The sequence below is a fragment of the Conger conger genome, chromosome 1, assembly GCF_963514075.1.
Source record: "Conger conger chromosome 1, fConCon1.1, whole genome shotgun sequence".
Lineage (NCBI taxonomy): Eukaryota > Metazoa > Chordata > Actinopteri > Anguilliformes > Congridae > Conger > Conger conger.
Window position 1 is genome coordinate 23,154,695 of NC_083760.1, and position 19,060 is coordinate 23,173,754.

Sequence of the window (19,060 nt, forward strand, 5' to 3'; positions counted from 1 at the left end):
CTTTTGTGGTTCGTTTCTTAATCCAATCAGGCACAAGGACAACGGTGCTCCTGTAACAAGAGACAGATTTTTCCTCAGTCCGAAGTGGGATTTGAACCCCGGCCTCTCACTCGTTCAAATATTTGTTACGCGAACGTGTTACCAGTCAGCTGAAGATTAAATCGCCTCTAGCCAAGGGTAACGATGTTCTTTTGAATTTGAAGGTTACATTATCAGGGAGCATTGTCATAGTAACCTGCTACGAGCCTCACTGTGCTTACTAGCAAACTAGCCAAGCTAACCCTGCTCTCTCACATTCTGTCTGCCTGTCCACACTTTACATCTCATGCAGTGGTGAAGGAACAGGCACAACTCTAGAACCTGCAGGTACCCATTAAAGCCTACCTGACTGATATTGGGAACCTCTTTTCTGCTCATACAAAGCCTTTCCTTTGGTGTTTTTACACTTAAAAGAAATTCAGCAGCCTGAATTTCTAAATATTTAGAAATATTAATATTTGATTGGCAACAAAAAACTGGGCCTAATTGCAGCAATAATATTTACCCTAATTGTACTTTAAAAGTCTCCTGAGAACGTCTCCTGAAACCTTTGTTGCCTCCAGATGTCTCCAGTAGAAATGAACCATCAATCTACACTCAGTGTTGTCATGGAGGAAAATATATGAATAATCCTGATTGTATAGGCTGCCAGCTGTCAGGGTCGTCCCATACATAAATCTATTATACTGTACTGTATCATATACAGTCAGCTCATATACAGCAGAATCTTTGGCCCCTATGATAAAAAAGCTTTATATGATAAACAACACAGATAACTATCTGTATGTTAAGTTCAACTATATGCTTTTATTTCAATACATTTACTTTCATATTTCAATGTTTTTATTCAGTAATTTATTTATTTTCTGAATACCATATGTTTCAAAATTAACACAATTATTGGAAATAAAATCAAACAAATTTCAGGGAGCAATGAAAAATGAAAGTCCCTGAAAATTGGTCCTGGGACAATCACAAATATCAGATTTTATTTCATCAAATTTCACCAAATATTACCAAAATAAATTGCTTACCCCAGCTTTAATTTAGTTAATCTCAGTCTAATGGAACTACAGTAGTTCCATTCAGAGATCCGAAACTCAACCGAACTGGGTATAGAATCGGAAGTACAATATGAATATCTTAATTAGACAAGGAGAGAAGACTTCCAGCTTTTGCTAAAGAGTCGCCTACAAAGAAAGTATTGCTTTTGACTTCAAAAAGGACCAGGGTAAAATTCTCTGTTGGAAAGAAGCAAGAAGCAGCCAAGTAATTTTAAATCCAGTAAAGATCACATAACACTGATGGCTATGGCCAATGCAAGCGGCAACTTTCACTTACAATTGGTGTTCCACAAGAGTGCGAACCATGTTGCTTGTTGCTTTGCCAATGTCACTATGCAGATTTGTTTCTGTTTAGGCTTACAAGTTTTCAAGTTTAGCATATTGTTGGTTATTTGATTGTGGGATGAATGCGAAAGTATACAGAAACATCTTGTCTGCTCAGATCCAAGCAAATACATCAAAACTGATTGGATGACGCTTCATCATGCAGCAGGACAATGATCCAGATCATACAGCCAAAGCAACCAAGGAGTTTTTTTGGGCCAAAAAGTGGAATGTTCTTGACTGGCCAAGTCAATCACCCGACCTCCTGATTAAGCATGCATTTAACTTGCTGAAGAAGGCAAGAAGCCAGACAGAAGGCAGAATAGCCCCTGAAATAAGCAGCAGTGGAAGAGTATGCATTATAGGCCTGTAAGGGCATCAACAGGGAAGGAATTGAGCATCTGGGGATGTCGTAGATGTCAAGTAGGATTTGCAACAAAATATTAAATATGATAACTTTGACATATAGTATTAAAATTAAAATTAATGCTGAAAGTCTGCACATTAACCACATAGTGATTGTTTTATTTCAACTGTTTGTTGAAATAAAAGGAATTGTCCAAATACTTATGGATTGCACTGTATATATCCATATATTAGATTTCCATATGGGATGCCAGAACACACACACACACAGATGCATGAATGCATGCATGTGTTTATGCATATCCATTCATTGTGTACAGAGATGATTTTGCTTCTGTGCCACGGAGGATGCCAGGATCATAATGCATCTCTGATTGCATTGGTCACTCAGAAATCTAGGACAGATGGATTAAAGCAATTCATTCCATCTCTGTCTCTCTTTCTGTCAGCACACATCCCACACTTGCATTCATACACACCCATACGCACACACATGCACACACACGCACACACTCATAAACTCACACACACACAGACATTCTGATCCATTCCTCCTACAGGTGGCCATGTGTTGTACATAGAGCACAGCTGTGGTCATGCACCACCTCCCCCTCTCCTACCTTCAATCAGTTATCCCGCAGAACCTTTTGGTCTCAGTTATGTTTATGAAACGAGCGTAACACCTTCAGAAATTATTGTTGAAACTCAAATTTAAATCCAAGAATGTTTTGGAAAATGAGGCCCCTGGAGCGATTAATATGATCAATGTTCAGTTCTGGTTGTACGAAGTAAGGGCATCCTTCAAAATGACTACTAATGGAATTCCAGTTGAAAGTTTCTCTCTTCGTCATCAACTGGGTTTGTAACCTAAAGGGGCAGGTTTGATACCCATTGCCATTGTACATTTAAACAATGTACTTAACCTGAATTGCTTCAGTATATTCAGCTGTATAAATAAATGCTTAGCTGCTGATAATGCAACAGCTGTGTAAGTTACTCAGAATCTGCTAAATGTCAGTTATGAATCAATTTTATCAGTTATCAATCAATATGTGTCACCAAGAATCAGTTCTGCTCCTTTCACTTACCAGTCAAACCCAACGATTTTAAATGATGCAACTAGTTTAGTTCATCCAATTACCAAATAATCTATATTTCAGCAATAAGTCACTCAGTGCCATATTGGAACAGAAGCATGCATATACAGTAGCTGTCCGGCAGCTCGTTTGACTCTTTGGCTCTGGTCAGTAACAGAACCATGTTTCATTGTCTTCTTCGTGGACATCCTTTTCATTAGATCTGCAAAGTCATGAAATTTCATAACAAAGGCCATATAAAGCTGTTTACTGATGCGAGATGGCTCTTGTGTTCCAATAGTGTATTCACATCTACAGCTGTCTTTAGACCTTCATTAACGATTGCTTCATGAATGCAATGGCTCTAGCCAGAGAACTTTAATGACAAAGGTTTGCTCATTTGACATTTTATTTGATATTTTTCATTGAGTGAAAATTTCACTTACTGTGCATTGCAGTTTGAAAAGGAAATATGAAATTATCTAACATTCAAATTCATACAGGAGTTTTCTTACACATCGTCAGAGTCACAGCAATAGACTGGAGTAGAAAGGAGGACACTTCCCTCGCAGGATTAAGTTTCTTTCTCCTCTTCCCTTCACCTGAAACCACAATTACTACCCACATTCACACATGCCATATAACTTCAAGATACCACAGCAATTGCTTTACCTTTTGAAAATTAAATGTGAAGCCTTTAAAAACTTGTAATTGCACTAGTTCACCCATGACTACTAGCTACAGACCTCAGAGGGGTATTGTCATCACATGTGGGAATGTACAATTCACATGAATACTCACATGAATAATTTGGGCCTTGCTATTTTACTTGTACATTTTCATTCACAAAACAATTCCCTGGAGTTCTTTTTATCCTAAATTCCACTCAAAGAGAGATGAACCAGTTGTACAATTTTTGAATGGCTATCAACTATCATCTCCTGCCCAATCAATCAGTAGATCAAAGGTAGATACAGTATATCACACTCCATAATATGTCTTGTTTGTGTAAAGATGTGTCTGTGTGTGTGTTTGTACAGCACATGGTAAATATATGCAAAAGGTGGGTAGAAACAGGGGCAGAGTTAGGGATTTAGATGTGGCTCTTTAGAGGGGTGTTGGCCATGGGGGGGAGCGGGACCCTTCCCCCAGGCAGAGGGAGTGGTGGGAGTCCAGGGGTGGGGAATTGGTTTTGGGGGTAGGGGGGGCAGGTCGGCTGTTCAAAGCCCAGCCTGTGCATTGTTGGGCAGTAGGGGATTAGTACTCTCTAGGCTGCAGAATTTGCTTTCTAATTAAAAAGGATAAAGAACTAAAAAAATAGCGAGAGGCACAAGAGGGAGACAGAGGAAGAAAGAAATGGCAGAGACCAGGACAGAAAAAAGAAGAAAAAAAACAGTTTGTAAGTGTCACTGCGGCTGGATCACAAGACCGGCTAACTTTGTGCTCCGCCCCTCTCCCTTCTCCTGTTCTCTCCCTTGTTTCTTTTTACCCCGTCCATCCCTCTGTTCTGTTCAATTAGTGTGTCACTTTACAGAGACTTGGGGGGGAGTAACACCGCCAAGAAAAACAACCGAGAAGAAACTTCAGCGTGGTCGAAAAGGACACAGGCAGGCCATTGTCAAAGGATTTAAAATTCTCACTAGAACTGTTCGAAACAAAAACAATGAAAGAGTTGCCTTGTATCAGATGTTATGTATTGTTCTTTGTCACTGTGTCCAAGCGTGCTTGAGTAAGAACAACCAATCACATTTACCAAAGTTGCTGCACTAAAGTGCATTAAAGTGGCTTCTGGAAAGATTCTTGGAAAGCTATGGGTACAGCTGTAAGAATGAAAGAATGGAAGGTAAATAAATAGACACAGGATAGTGTGTTGAAGCTAGTACACAGAGTGCTTTTATTTTTGGACATAGGCAGACTCTAGCTCATTCCATTTGAAAAATAGAAAAGGAAAGTCCAGGTAACGTTGTAGAGAAGCTAAACCTCAGTCAGCATATCCATCCGCCAGCCATGTCCAAGCTTCGGCTTACTGTAAGCACAAACTGATCTGGGTACAGTGCAGTTGCTCGGCCAGGGTTGAATGTGGCCAAAGTGTGCTGAGCGGAGGAAGGATTGGAAAAATAATTAAAACGGAGGGCATTGGATCAGAAATTAAACAAGGAGAATTTGCATTTTCAGCAGAAGAAGGATTAACGTCACTTACAAGCCTTCAACAGCACTTTTTTTTCCTTGTGGTAAATTTAGTTTGGAATTGATTTGACCGCTCAAAAATGCATGTACATATGCCCGCACGTGCGCACACACACACACACACACACACACACACACACACATATGCACACAGGTCTGCTATAAGAACCTTGATAGGTCCCCCAGAAATCACAGCCATGATTATGAATGTCTAAATGATGTAACTACTGTATGTAACTAGTCTCTTACTGTAAAATGTTCAACATAATATTTTAAATCAACATAGTTTACTCATATTTCTGGTAATAATACATAAGTTATTACCACAAAATAGTTCAACTATTATGATTAAGTTTTGGTTAGTAAATAAGTTACCAACGTGGTGAAAAATCTGCAAATCAATGGCACTGGTGAGAACACATTAAGAATTAGGTTTGTGACATACAGTGGACAGGGCTCATGGGAGATGTATGCTCCAGGGCCGATGGATCAGAAGTACATACCTGCAGTATGAGTGACACGAGGCCCCACTGGGGGAGGCCGGTGCTGAGTCCCTGAAAATTACAGATGCGACTCACTGTTTTTTTGGTAGCCCCCTGTTCTGCCCCTCCTCCCTCCCTCCCACTCCGGCTCGCATGCTGCTGTTTTGTTCCCCCCTCCCCCAGCAGGGGGTCTAAATCTCCACGGGAGCCTCACAAACGAATGGCGGGGCTTAAGTGTACACAGTGGCCCCACTTTTCCCCAGAGCCCTGGGAGGTTAACGACGTGCCGGCAAGAACAAGACCAACCCCAAAACCTGCAAACCCCCCCCCCTCCACCCCCAACCTCTGCTCTCCCTACCGCCTGCTACCTCAGCACCTGACCGCTCAGTCAACAGTGCAATGTGTTCCAGTCTTCACACAAACCCCTGGTCACGGTTAGCGGTTAGCCGTAGGAGTCCTGCCCGGTTAACTTACCCTGCTCCCACAAATTACCTCCCTTAACCCCTGACACCTTCTCTTATTTCAGGCAATCTGATCACGGCGGATATGCATGACAAGCCCCTTTCTGCACTGCCCGGTTGGGATAGGCAGGTACTGGCCGGGCTAGACTGCAGGAATTTGAATAGAGCAGATTAGCCAGCCTGAGGGGGGAGATGGGGAGGGAGAGGGGTAGTGTGGCCTGGCCAACTTGTCCTCATAGCAGGACGAGCACATTGAGCTGGGACCCCCGCTCCCCTCCCATCTCATTCCGCTAAAATTCAGCAAGCTTATTTTACTCACCCTCGACCCAGGTCTTCATTGCGATTCCCTGACCCAGCGTTACATTGAAGAGGGGGGTGGCACTGTGAGGTTGGCCCAGAGCACGTGGCCCTTGACCTCACCAGCCTGTCCTTACAACCCCTCTTCCAGCTGTGGATGCCTTCCAAGCGGCCAAATTAATTAGTGGCCAGGCTGTGTGCTGTAGGCAGATTTGGGTCTGTCTCTGTGCACGTATTTCAAGAGTGCAGGAGTTTCTCTCTCCATAGTACCAGAGCCTTTTGGGCAACCATACCCACACTTCCCTTTGGCTTCTGCAAGGCCCCAAACCACTGGTATCTTCACAACAAATACAACTTCACAACCCCAAAACTTCACAGGTAAAATGGACTGTAGACACAAAAAAACATTGTAGATATGCTTTCCATGCAACATTAAAGACTTGTGCAATTGTTTAAAGGAAAGGTTTAAAGGCTTTGTAGAAAGTAAAATTACAGTAAACAATTCCCCCACTCTTCTTATGCCTTTCCCTCTGCCACCCCAAAGAACAACATTAATTTCAAAAATAGCCAAGCTATATAGACTAAGGACATCTACAAAACAACATTCCTTTGGTATAATGATGAATGGATGTCAAAGCTAAAGAGAACTTAATGCAATTTGACACGCAATTGAAGTTGCAGCTCAAAGGAAACAGAATCAGTTTATGCCTAATTAGCATGACTAAATAATAAAGCAACTTCCCCTAATAATTATAACGTGTTTCCGTTTTACCAGTTGAACTTACAATTAACCTTTCTCAATTGGCAATTCGCAATTCGGGTAAATCCTGTTATCAGCAAATATACCACATGGCTGTGGCAAAACAGCTCTACTCCGAACACTAGCCAAGCAAATCTGTGTACTGTTTATGGTCAGGAACAAGAACAACAAAAACAAACGGCTGATATCTTCCACAGCAAGCACAGACTGTCACTGAAGCTCTCGTAGTGACACAGAGAGTGGAGGGGATCTACTTCAGGAGAGGACTCCGAATGTCATTGAACTATTTGTGTTTGTGTGGGTTTTATAAAAGATTTCCTACTCAGTTTCCAGCACTTTGGAATTCATACCCACAGCCTCTATGGTTGTTTTGTATAATATATTCACGTGGTAGGGGGAATGAGCAACCAAAAAAAGGCATTTCTGCCAATAATGTAATGCCCTTGGATGCCGTTTCTGCACAGTGGAATGAGATTCATATGGATGGCAATGACAATAGAGAGGAGCTCTGACTGAGGCGGGCCTTACGAGGCCCTGAGCTCTCCTGATCCCTCGATCCAGGCCACGGAGGCTCCTCCTCGGACTGACGAGGGGCCAAGGCGGGCAGAGGGACGCCGACAGAGGAGCAAAAAGCCTTCGATCTATCCCAAAATACACGGCTGGTGGAGGGTTGCCTGCTCACGTTGTGTCGACTCATACAGGCCCCGCTGCTGTTGCCATGGGGACGTGTCAACCTGCGTGGCCCCTTGAGGCGGCGAGGTTTGGCAAAGAGCTGGGGTGCCAGGGGCCCGTGGACGCGGCAGAGGGGGAGGGCTGCGACAGGGATACTGCATCAGGGGGTTATCTTCTCGTCCAGACACTACACTACTGGTTCCTGTCCAGGGGTCTGAGCCCGGCGAGGGAGACCAAAACGTGCCCTAACCGCTCTGTGTTTAAAATTCTGATAGAGGGGCTTCAAAGGACATGTACTGATTGGCTTGTTAAACTCCTTCTTTTTTTTTTGGTTAGGAGGGGGCGGAAGGTTCTGGCAAGAGCTGAGGCCTGGCCCAATCGGGGCCTGTTGAGAGTCTTTTCTCTGTCAGCAGACCGCCTCCCGCCAGGCGGCCGAGCAGCTGAGTGCGGCAGGCAGCGGCGCGGGGGCCGCGAGGCTCCGGCTGGGCAGACAGCGCCAGGCGAGGGCGGGGCCCGGGGCCGGGGCGGGCTGGAGCGGGGCCCGGCGTGGTGACTGCCTGTCTGCCCAGACGCTGGGCCACTCCGCCGCCTTCCCCTGGGCCCACGCCCCGGCCCGGGGATTTCAAAGAGCCACCCTCCTCCCCTCGCCCTCTCACGCCGAGCCGTTCCCACCAGCGCCACCTCCCGCCGGGGGGGGCCCCCGACGCATCTGCGCCTGTCCCCCCCGCTCTGGGGACACGAGGCACGAGGGCCTCTGCCCGTACGCGGCTTTTCTGAGTGTCCCCGTGCTCCTCCCGCCACAAATTTGAGCGAGCGTTTGATCGAGCGTCAAGAGCGTACAGAGGGAGTGGCTTGGAAGTGCTCCAAATAACCGCAAGTATCCCTTGGAAGTGTTGACCTAACAGGCAGAAGCCCTCAGTATATATAGACATAGCATGCTTTATTGTGACCTCAAGGGTTTGAGAAAGAAAATTGTACATATGCATACCAAGGGTTCCGATTGTATCTGTATGGTCACGCTAGGACTCGGAACTGTACTGTGCTCTCGGGTCCTCTTCACACTTGTTCCTGTGTTCGATGTGCACTTCATTGTACCTTGCTCTGGATAAGAGTGTCTGCTAAATGCCTTGTAATGTAATGTAATGTAATATATCTCCCGCTCATGTATGAATGCTGAACCAGAGAAGACAGGCTGGGATTGGTCACACAGCATACTATAGCCAGAGAGGTCCAGTGCTGTGTGGCTGTGGGAACACGTCACTCCGTCCAGTAAAACCTCCTCGGACTCATTGCTAAATTAGCCGGTAGCACGGAAAGAAGCCGACCGACTGACAGGCAGCGTTTCAATTGGCCGCCCTCCCTCTCCGTCTCTCTTCATCGCCTCTCACATGGCACTTCCCTGGCAGCCGGTCGAATTCCTGCCCCTCCCAGACTCCGCATTCCCGTGGCCTGCCTCCCGGCCCGGGACGAGCACAGCAGCCATTCCCCCCAGCAGCCCCAGTCTGCGGCTCCGGCCAGCAGCACATTCCTGCGTGTCCCCCCGGTCCCCCCCAGCAACCAGGGAGGGGAGAGGTGTGTGTGTGGGCGGGGTGTCATCATGGAGGATGCGGGTGTAAGTGGTGTCATGAGACAAAATGGATGAATAATGAAATCTTTGAATATTCAAACGGCTCATTTCGGGAAATTCGACAAATGAATTTATAGTGGGGTTTGGTAATGTACGTATTTAAACCGAGAATACCCGCAAACACGCACACACATGTGCACAGGCACACACAAATACTATTGCGTTTCTTGAATGCTGTGACTGAGACTGTGTTTACAATATGTCAAGGATTTCAAACTGCAGTACAAATTTGTGAAGCGTAAATATTCGAAAAAGGTTGCAGATCTTTAACAGTCATGTCTTCTACCACCTCTGCATGAATTAAATATACGTACAATGTGAAAACACTTATAGTGCATCCACTGAATCATGTTGAATATTTGTCCAGTGCATGCACTATGACATATTTTGGTCAGTAGGCTTACTGGGAGCAGGTAACTCACTCCGTTAATCCACGGTCTTTCCGCCACTTGTATAGATCAAGATTAGATGTTGGCTAAATGTGGTGTAGTGTGACGAGATGATAATGGCGGTAAGTACATAGATTACAATATCCAGTGACAGCACGCAATACAAACATACAGTACAAACCTCCATGATGTTGCTGTTGATTTCACATAAAGGAATCATTTAGAAGGAAGGGCTCCATTACTAACCGTTGTTTGCTCTTAGATGACAGGACAGATTATTTTCTAACTCTGCTTCTTCAAATGTAATGTATCACGGCTTTTATATTAGAAAATTATATTCATGTGAAACTGGAATATATGACATAAGTGGAAAAAAATGAACTAAATAAATCAATAAAGCCGCCTGTTTCTCAATCCCTGCTGTCGTATCTTGGAATTAGGCTACTGGGACAAATGTGTTTTACAGTATAAATGAGATCAGAGATGCTGGAGTCCCCCCCCCCCCCCCCATGCCCATAGGTCGCCCGCTCACTGGTGCAGATTTTCCGCTGCTACAAATATTGTAAGAAACTTGGCTCTGACTCGTTCAGCGGGGCCGCATAAATAGAGAGATGGAGAGATGGACATAGCAGTAGAATGGGCCGATGTCTCTCTGTGTTTAATTTTGTGTTCCTCGCTGTTCCGGCCCCAGTAACACCAGGGAGCAGTCGCCCCCCTCCCCCCGTGCCGCCCGTGTTTACTCTCCTAATTGCCGGGGAGGGGCCGGTTGACTGACGGGTCTCGGGGGGAGGATTCTCAGCCATGTTGCCTTCACCAGCCGGGGGGCTGGGAACAGCACACATACGGCCGCTGTCTCCAAACGCCGCAAGAACATCCAACCGTCGCGGGGGCAGCCTGGGCCGGTAGAGCCTCGGCCGACAAGAAATTAAAGAATTGAGAGGAATTGGCAGTGTCACGACTGACGGGGGCTAGCTTTGAAACATCCGCGCGGGGAGCCGGGGTCCACGCCAAAGTGTCAGTCATAGCGGAGAGGGGTTTGGACGCGGCACAAACGCTAGCTAACTTGCATGGGAGCACCGCGCCTGTGTCTCACAACCTCTGAGCTTGTAGGTCAGTGAACCATCTCTGATGTTCTGTAGATATTAAAGAAGTCGTCGCAAGGAAAGCCGAAATAAAAACATTGAAATACTGAGCTAAGAATGAAGTTCTCCGTCGCCGCAATGGCATATTGAAACAAGAATAGCTGTGTACACATTCTTCATGCATCATAGACTGACGGAACGGCTGCCAATGTAGACATGAAAAAAACTGTTCATATAATCAACACTACAATCTCAAGGTCAAAAATAAAAATAAACCTTTCTTGGTTCGCAAGTGATTGCTGTCCACATGCACCCAAAACCTCCAACTGAAGAGGTAAGACAAGTAAAAATGTTGGGAGAAAAAACAGGAATAGTCACAGTTGTGCAAACTGTGCCCATTTCTAAAGTTATTATAGGGATTATACACAAAGTCATACAATGTAGCATTTTCAAAGGTGTTATGAATGCTTCCCAGAATCCAATTCAAATCAGGCGTTACCTAATAAGCCTGAACAAATCCTCCAGTGAGAGTCTCCTGCTTTTGAACTCCCTGACTGAGAAGTCCCGTCTGCAGGGCAGGTTTTACCGCAGAGAGGGAACACCTCAGTGGTGCGGGCTGGCTTCCCCCCCTCAGCCCGCGTGCTCCAGGGAACTGGCTCACGCATGTATTTAGCATTGGGGAGGAGGGGGGGAGATTGGGGAATTAAAAGGTTGCCGACAGATATGTTTTAAAGAGATGTTTTGTGTCCCGTGGGAACTTGCTGTGGGAATTTACTTATTAACATTATTAACATAACATTCTGGGACTCTCTCTCTGCCTCACTTTCCTGCATGGTGATGTTATCTTCAGCAGTCTAACCTTTGTGTGCAGCCAGGACTGTGATGATTACCCACGTCCCTTAAAATGGTGATTCTCATTTTGGATGAAGGCTGAAATTTTTAGTCAGCACACCACTGATTTGGGTTTATTGGAACAGTAGAAACAATGACTGTTTTTAATAAAATGGCAGACAATAAAGATTGCGTGGGCTGTTGGGCATGAGCTCACACTGTTAAAAATCATGCAATTTATTTCTGTAATCCAAGCAATATTATTGAAATTAAACCAGAGTGCTTTCAGCAGAGCTTTAAAAGAAGACATTTCACAAACACTGAATCATTGCGTCGATGTTATTTATTTGTTCATTTGAACCACTTCAGACATTGTTTATACACAGTACATCTGTGGCAGCAGGATGAGGAAGAGAGTTCCGCCACACTTCATTTTGCCAGAAACTGTATTTGACGCCTTCCTCCACTGACATCCTTATTGTATCACATGTGGAGGGCAGCCCGTAGCGAAGTGATTAAGGTACATGACTGTAGCTACACCGGGGATTGTAGTTTGATCCCCGGTGTAGCCACAATAATATCCACACAGCCCTTCACCCCACATTGCTCCACAGAGGAGTGTCTCCTGCTAAGTCTAATCAACTGTAAGTCGCTTTGGATAAAAGTTACATGTTCTAAATCACATGTAATCTAATGTAACATCTGGGCTATCTCACTGTCCATACAATACGCCATTCAAGCCACTTGACCTTGCTATTGGTGTTTTTTTCATATATGTTGACACACATGCATGAATCATTAATAAAATACAACTAGATGCAGCGGGAAATTATACAAATAAACCCTTAAGCAAACGCTTTACAAAGTTACTGGATTTGTGAGCCTGAACATTATGAAACACCACGGTTGTGAGCATTATCTGCACATTGAAGATCTTTCTCCTGTCTACATTCACCTTGAGGTGGTGAGTCCTCGTTGTTGCTGCTCGCACTGTTTGTCCTTGCTGGATGCGCTCACATATTGATATTTAGAAGGGCAAGATATTTAATTGAATCCATTTGTTTGTGGCAAGACCCCTGTGCAAACACAAGACAAATAATTACAGTACTGATTAATAAGCATAACATATTAGGAGAAGCGAATCCACCACATGAATACAGAAGCGACACGTGAACAAGAACCTTTTGCTGCTTTCACTCCATCCGCTTCTCACACTCCTCAAGGAAAGACTACGACAAGAGAAAACGATCCGGTGTCCTTCTTTTGCTGTCTTGTAGAGTTATTGGTTAGCATGAAAGAAAAAAAACCTACATTTACAATGGCAAACAATATTGAAATTAACCTCTGCCCTGGGGAGTCTCTTTATATATGTGTCAGTTTCAGCCAACTCATGAACGTTATGAGTTTTCTCTCATCATTTTTATGCAAGCAATTATGATTTCCGTAATGCAAGCACATAAGATTAATGGTCTTGAGTGCGGCAACAGCGAGGTCATAAACACACAACCAGGCAATTAGCCTGTTAGCCTTTGTATAGCTGCCTGTAGATGCTCACAGTGAAATCTCTTATGTTGAAGTTGGCCTCTAGTGATTGACTGCAGGTCAGTGCTTGGACTCTAACAAGCCTGATGTATCCAGGATCTCCTGAACGATGCCAGGTGAAGACGCTACGCACCCTCTGTGTTGTGCTCTGTGGGTTCAGTGGGTGTTGCTGAAGCTCTTTCATCTCTATTTAGTCCTGCTGCAGCCACTGCTGATGTCAGCCAAACTCAGAAATTCCACCTCTACAGTGACAGAGGGAATGGAAGTAACATACGGAAAAATGCATTCCTGAGAAGTGAACAGTCAGCAGTGTCCTTTTATTTTGTATATGCACTATGTAAAATGGAGGTGTACAACTTAATTGTACCAGCCCAAATATTATGTGAAACATCTCGAAAAATGACTTCATCATTTAATTGATGAAGAAGCAACAAAGGTCCGCATTAGCCTGACAAATATTAGACTGCAGACACTGGTCGGCATGCCTAAAGGAAGGAGTTGCAATCATCACAAAACACATGTGTCACCATTGTGTGTTTGCCAACCCCTGAAAACCAACCGACAGAATTTTAACATTGAGGCTTTAAAAATTAAGACTCTCTCTGTCTCTCTCTCCCTCCCCTCTCTCCCCCTCTCGCTCTCTCTCCCTCTCTCATCCTATCTCTCTCTCTCTCCCTCTGATTGTGTGCTTGGATTCTAGAGTGTTTAATCTTCCTTCAGAGAGCTATTGAAATACACTGCCCTTTCAATTAAGTGCTTTCTTCTTCTCCTCGCCATCTCAATTTTCCTAATGAAGACACCTTTCATTTTCTCCTCTTTTATTAACATTAATATTTCAGTGTAGGACACTAAATGTGACATGGGGAATGAGATAACGAAAGCACACAGTTCACTGTCATACTGATTAAATGGGTTAGGTGTGCGTAGGTAGGAGCTCTAGTGTGAGGAAGGCTGGGACTGGAAGGTCAAAAAAATAATACAGAGAAACACCCTTTCAGGTAAATCACTTCATCCTGAATAAAGATGGTTTCATCTGCTACCTCACATCTGCCACAATTGTTTTAACTATAAAAATGACTTAGTGATCTGCATATATTAAAAGCAATATGTCAGCAGTCTGCAGTGAAGGTAATAAAATGGTCACGCCTACACTGCAAATCATTTCAATGACCATTCTGTGAACAACCCAATTTTTAACATTGTCTTGATTGATGTTTAACATTATATAATCAACAATCAGATTAAACATAATTTTACCACTTTATTTATATGCTTCAGTTTTTTACATTTTCACTTTATTTACTAATTAAAAGCAGGTTTAAAAGATGTATTAATAATGCATATTTACCCATACATTTATAAAAGATCAAGTAACAGGAAAGAAAGGCTTTGCTGATGTAATTTGTTAGGGGCTGTTTTGTGTTCGTTTGTGGGAAAATCCCAAGCACTTACAATTACATTATTTTAAGACCATTTTTTTAGACCTTCAATTAACCTAAATAGAAAATTAAAAGAGTGTGTCGGTGTGTGTGTCTGTGTGTGCATGTTTGTGTGTGTGTGTGTGCATAAACAAGAATATGAATAGCATCATATTTTTTATGTAGTCAATAACAAATTATTCATAATCAGATTTAATATTATTTTTCACACTTTTCTTGGTAAGAATCACACTTTAATTATACGTTGTTGTAAACACAGAGGCAGACAGGAAATTAAATTTAAATCATGGAAGAAATAGAGTGATTTTTTTTAAGTAAAGTGTTATTAAGCTCAGTGCTAGCTATAGTAGCACAAGTTTTACCTCAGTGAATTGTCATTATTTGCAATGAGGCACTTTCAGACAAACAAAAACATTTCATTTAAATGTTATCTCTAAGTACACATTTCATTAACATTGTAAAAATTTTGATTGGGGATCTTAGAGCCTATATATATAAGGTAAGGACTGAGGGTAAATTGAACACAAGTTTTATTTAAAAACACAAATTCTCTATTGACTGGCCTGCGTAAGGGCATGAGTCATGATAAATATTTCTCACTACTGAGCTACTACAAGCAGGGCTCAGAGAAAAAAACTGAACATTTTAAGGTAATATAAACTTATGTTCATACATGAATATTTTCAAATATAACTGCTCATCCAACTAAAATAGGTGTGTGCATATAATTTGCAACCAGTTTAATTAAAACATATAATGCACTATACATCCTAAGGACAATTATGACAATACACTCAGCCTATGTATGTACGTGCATCAACATTCTTTCTCTCAGCTGAAGCTCGAAAGTCATTATTATTCGGAGAAATATTTTTAAACAGAAGATGACATTCACACGGAAACTGGGTCGCAAATACATGGGACACGTATTGTGTTTTGGACGTACTAGAGACTTCGTGAAAGTGACTCTTTATTAAATTTCTCGTTTTTTATATTTTAACCCTTTACATTTGCAGGCATTTTTAATTAATGGGCCTACTGTGTTGTACAAAATTGACCTTATACCAATAATAATTCAATCACGTTTGTATAGTGAATTCCAAAAACAATGATAGCAGCAGCTACATCATCAACAACAACAACAACAACAATAACAATAATAACAATAACCACAATAATATAAAGAAGAAGAAGTAGAAGAAGAAGAAGAAGAATTTGGGATTATCATCGTCGTCGTCATCATCATCACTATCATAATAATCATAATTATAATAATGTAATATAATTTGGAACGGCATGCCACATATCGATATAAACCCAATAATTAGTTGCGGAGAAAAACACACAAAGACGAATTAAGAAGTCTTCCGGGTTTGGATTCAAATTCCAGGACTCTTAACTCGGCAGGGTTCACTTTTCACAGGCCTACATATACCCTGACTTCTTAAATCACCCGGCAGTCAGTAGGAACGTTGATTGCCACAGGCGTTAACATGATGTGTGCCTTTTCCTTTTACACTCGTTCTCCTTTTATTACGGATATTCCCCGAGGCGGTGTGGTAGGCCTACTTAGAAATGAATAATTTATCAATTTAAACTGATAGAAGAAACACGACGCTAAGATCTAAGCAATAGCCTAATATTGACTGGTATTAGACAAACTGAATTTTAAAGGCTGAGCTCTGGCCCAAGATAATTTATTTAACGCTACTCACGTGTGTGTGTGTGTGTGTGTGTGTGTGTGTGTGTGTGTGTGTGTGTGTGTGTGTGTGTTTGTGTGTGTGTGTACGTGTGTGTGTGTGAGTGTGTGTGTGTGTGTGTGTGTGTGTGTGTGTGTGTCGTCTGTTGTTAAGCATTTCTAAACAACAGTACATCTACACGAATTAACATGAAATAAAATTAACATAAAATGAAATCGGATCAATAATCCGATGAAGGAAACATATAAAATAACATATATAAATCCAGTTGGCCAAACAAACTTCACGTCCCTGCAAGTTTATATATTTTCAGAATTATTTTTTAATTGCATGTGCAGTTTTTTCTTTTATCAAGTTGAATACATGGCCCCTTTTTTGGGGGTGTTCTCGAAGACACAGCAGCAGCACAAAAAAAAGTATGGAGCAAACAAAGTTGCAGGACTGTGAAAAGAGCACCAATAACAATTAGCTTGTTCGCTAATCCCTAACAAAACGCGACCTGTCCCCCAGCACATAGAAAACTGCGGGCATGCATGGGAGGGGTGGAGGCTTGGGGTGGTGATGAATGACAGAGCGAAAACATTGCTGAAATAACCAGAGAAAAAAGTTACTTACTGGCCTTATGGTACGGCATAGTAATTCATTACACGGATCACGGTATTAGATGGCTTTTTACATCTTGCTCGTACTTTTTCCAAACTTTTGAGAATTTTAAAGGACAGAAAGGGGTATAGATGATGGCTTAACATACAGATGAAATCCTAAACTGAAAAGAAACATAAAACGGTCAATTAATTGATTTAATATTAATTTCATACCCTTTGTTTCGGCCTTGTTCCTTTGTTCCTGGGAGCGTGACGTGACAGCCTGAAGTTCTTTGCCATAGACACCGTGCTTTTATCCAATCCTGAGTCACATGCTGAAAGATTTTGCTCCGGTCGAAGTACAGTACCGCTAAGAGAGAAAGAACTTTAATTATCTTGATCATGTCACATTCAAACATATTATGTGAACATGAAGGGTAATTTGAATGGTGGGATCCCTTAAATGCATTTTCATGCCAAACTCTCATAAACTAAATTCTAACTATACCATTAACAGTAATAATGATAATATCTGACCATATAGTAATACTTAATTGACACACTTAACGGAGAGCTGAAATGCATGAATTTCCAGGAAGGAAGCAACTGGGGTTTGACGAAGCTGCGGTTTATGGCTTTGGGTTTAAAACCTAAATCTATATTCAAATCTGTCTGAGGTGTGTGTGTGTGTGTGTGTGTGTGTGTGTGTGTGTGCGCGCGCGGGCGCGCGTGTGTGTGTGTGTGTGTGTGTGTGTGTGTCAGAGACAGAGAGAGAGAAACAGAGAGAGAGAGAGAGAGAGAGAGAGAGAGAGAGAGAGAGAGAGAGAGAAGAGAGAGAGAGAGAGAGAGAGAGAGAGATACGGGATGACAGAGGATGAGAGAAATGGAGAGACATAGCTTGAGAGAGAGAAAAAGAGAGGGAGAGAGAGAGAGGGAGAGAGAGAGAGGTTGTGTGATGTGTGTCTGGATTTCTCAAAGCTTCTTAAGAGGGTGCATTTACCAAACCGTGACAAAATCCTCCGTGTATTGTTTTGGTAGATGCCGTTGAGTCTACATGGAGCTGAAGGTTAAGTCTGGGTGTGAAGGGAATATTTAACTATGAAAAATCTACTTGACAAGTATTTGTCTGTGGTTTCAAATCACTATATTATTATTATTATTATTATTATTATTATTATTATTATTATTATTATTGCAAATTGCGATAGTTTTATCTTAAGGCGTTTGTTTGTTTATTTATTTAAAAGCGAGCCATCCGTTATCAATGATAATACGTGAGTGATCAATTTGTATGCAGTATTGGTAGGGCTACCTGCTGCGTGTTTTGTGTTATTGTTCTTCTTGTTCATGTTATATTTTGTATTGGAATAGAAAGTGATGGAATGGAAAATAACTCACAATATACAAAACATTTAATTATATAGCCACGTTTTAATATTATACACATGTAACAATGTGTTTAATCTGTCCAGGAATATATTCACGAGAATGTCTTCAACAACAACAACAACAATAACAATAATAATAATAATAATAATAATAATAATAATAATAATAATAATAATAATAATAATATCATAATAATAATAATAATTATTATTATTATTATTATTATTATTATTATTATTATCATGCATTTTGTACATAATGTTCTGAAATGCATGTTTTGATTTGTATTTATGTTTTAGTCATCTCCAAATGTACCACCCAAGTTCACCAATTATAAAATGCTGCTTGTACTGCCGAAGTAATATCTGATAAAAAAATATTAGTCACCTAGGCCAGGACTACGTGGTTTCCTAAGTCATTAAAAAATATTTTAAAACAATAGCAATAAACCATGAACGGCAGTCCAGTTATTCGTAACACTCTCAGAAACACAAACCGTTATTTCTAGTTATCCAGAAATGCTTTATCCAGCTCGCCCTTTGTGGCAAGAGAAAAATCGTAAAAATATACTTGTCATAGAAAAATGTCTGCACAGATGTACCTCGTAACTTCCCGGAGTAGCCTATATCCTCTCTAGTGCAAACGTGAGGTATTTTCAACCTTTTTTTAATCATTATACGTATTATACGCATTGTTTAATCATGTAGCACTTGTTTTTCAGATAACACATATCTATAAAACATACAATC